General features: G+C 34.4%; 1 protein-coding gene across 5 annotated transcripts in view; it reads right to left on the reverse strand.

Annotated features, from left to right (window-relative positions):
• The window catches only part of ehbp1 (EH domain binding protein 1), a 477,797-nt gene that overhangs the window by 8,570 nt on the left and 466,727 nt on the right, over nucleotides 1-2,500 (reverse strand). The gene's annotated exons all lie outside the window — the stretch shown is intronic.

Raw genomic sequence — 2,500 nt, forward strand, 5'->3', positions numbered from 1 at the left:
GTATTTATATGTGTGTGTGTATTTATACGTGGGTATGTATTTATACGTGGGTATGTATTTATACGTGTGTGTGTATTTATGTGTGTGTGTGTGTGTGTGTATTTACGTGTGTGTGTGTATTTATACGTGGGTGTGTATTTATGTGTGTGTGTATTTATACGTGTGTGTGTATTTATACGTATGTGTGTATTTATGTGTGTGTATTTATACGTGTGTGTGTATTTATACGTGTGTGTGTATTTATACGTATGTGTGTATTTATACGTGTGTGTGTGTGTATTTATACGTGTGTATTTATACGTGTGTGTGTATTTATACGTGTGTGTGTATTTATACGTGTGTGTGTGTATTTATACGTGTGTGTGTGTATTTATACGTGTGTGTATTTATATGTGTGTGTATTTATACGTGGGTGTGTATTTATACGTGTTGTGTATTTATGTGTGTGTGTGTGTGTGTTTGTGTATTTATGTGTGTGTGTGTGTTTGTGTATTTACGTGTGTGTGTGTATTTATACGTGGGTGTGTATTTATACGTGTGTGTGTATTTATACGTGTGTGTATTTATACGTATGTGTGTATTTATGTGTGTGTGTATTTATACGTGTGTGTGTATTTATACGTGGGTATGTATTTATACGTGGGTATGTATTTATACGTGTGTGTGTATTTATGTGTGTGTGTGTGTGTGTGTATTTACGTGTGTGTGTGTATTTATACGTGGGTGTGTATTTATGTGTGTGTGTATTTATACGTGTGTGTGTATTTATACGTATGTGTGTATTTATGTGTGTGTATTTATACGTGTGTGTGTATTTATACGTGTGTGTGTATTTATACGTATGTGTGTATTTATACGTGTGTGTGTGTGTATTTATACGTGTGTATTTATACGTGTGTGTGTATTTATACGTGTGTGTGTATTTATACGTGTGTGTGTGTATTTATACGTGTGTGTGTGTATTTATACGTGTGTGTATTTATATGTGTGTGTATTTATACGTGGGTGTGTATTTATACGTGTTGTGTATTTATGTGTGTGTGTGTGTGTTTGTGTATTTATGTGTGTGTGTGTGTTTGTGTATTTACGTGTGTGTGTGTATTTATACGTGGGTGTGTATTTATACGTGTGTGTGTATTTATACGTGTGTGTATTTATACGTATGTGTGTATTTATGTGTGTGTGTATTTATACGTGTGTGTGTATTTATACGTGTGTGTATTTATACGTGTGTGTGTATTTATATGTGTGTGTGTGTATTTATACGTGTGTGTGTATTTATACGTATGTGTGTATTTATACGTGTGTGTGTATTTATACGTGTGTGTGTATTTATACGTGTGTGTGTATTTATACGTGTATGTGTGTATTTATACGTGTATTTATACGTGTGTGTGTATTTATATGTGTGTGTGTGTATTTATACGTGTGTGTGTATTTATACGTGTCTGTATTTATACGTGTGTGTGTGTATTTATACGTGTGTGTGTATTTATACGTGTGTGTGTGTATTTATACGTGTGCATTTATACGTGTGTGTATTTATACGTGTGTGTGTGTATTTATACGTGTGTGTGTATTTATACGTGTGTATTTATCCATGTGTGTATTTATACATGTGTGTGTGTATTTATACGTGTGTGTGTATTTATACGTGTGTGTGTATTTATACGTGCGTGTGTAGAGATGTGTGTATTTATACGTGTGTGTGTGTGTATTTATACGTGTGTGTGTGTGTGTGTGTGTGTGTGTGTATTTATACGTGTGTGTGTGTATTTATACGTGTGTGTGTGTGTATATTTATCCATGTGTGTGTATTTATACGTGTGTGTGTATTTATACGTGTGTGTGTGTATTTATACGTGTGTGTGTATTTCTAGGTGTGTGTGCGTGTGTGTGTATTTATACGTGTGTGTGTATTTATACGTGTGTGTGTGTATTTCTAGGTGTGTATGTGTATTTATACGCGTGTGTGTGTATTTATACGTGTGTGTGTATTTATACGTGTGTGTGTATTTCTAGGTGTGTGTGTATTTATACGTGTGTGTGTATTTCTAGGTGTGTGTGTGTGTATTTATACGTGTGTGTGTGTGTGTATTTATACGTGTGTGTGTGTATTTATACGTGTGTGTGTGTGTATTTATACGTTGTGTGTGTGTATTTATACGTGTGTGTGTGTATTTATACGTGTGTGTGTGTATTTATACGTGTGTGTGTGTATTTATACGTGTGTGTGTGTGTATTTATACGTGTGTGTGTGTATTTCTAGGTGTATGTGTATTTATACGCGTGTGTGTATTTATACGTGTGTGTGTATTTCTAGGTGTGTGTGTGTATTTCTAGGTGTGTGTGTGTGTATTTCTAGGTGTGTGTGTATTTGTAGGTGTGTGTGTGTATTTCTTGGTGTGTGTGTGTATTTATACGTGTGTGTGTGTGTGTATTTCTAGGTGTGTGTGTATTTCTAGGTGTGTGTGTATTTATACGTGTGTGTGTGTGTGTG

This window comes from Salmo salar, chromosome 18 (assembly GCF_965601325.2).
Source record: "Salmo salar chromosome 18, fSalSal1, whole genome shotgun sequence".
Classification (NCBI taxonomy): Eukaryota; Metazoa; Chordata; class Actinopteri; order Salmoniformes; family Salmonidae; genus Salmo; species Salmo salar.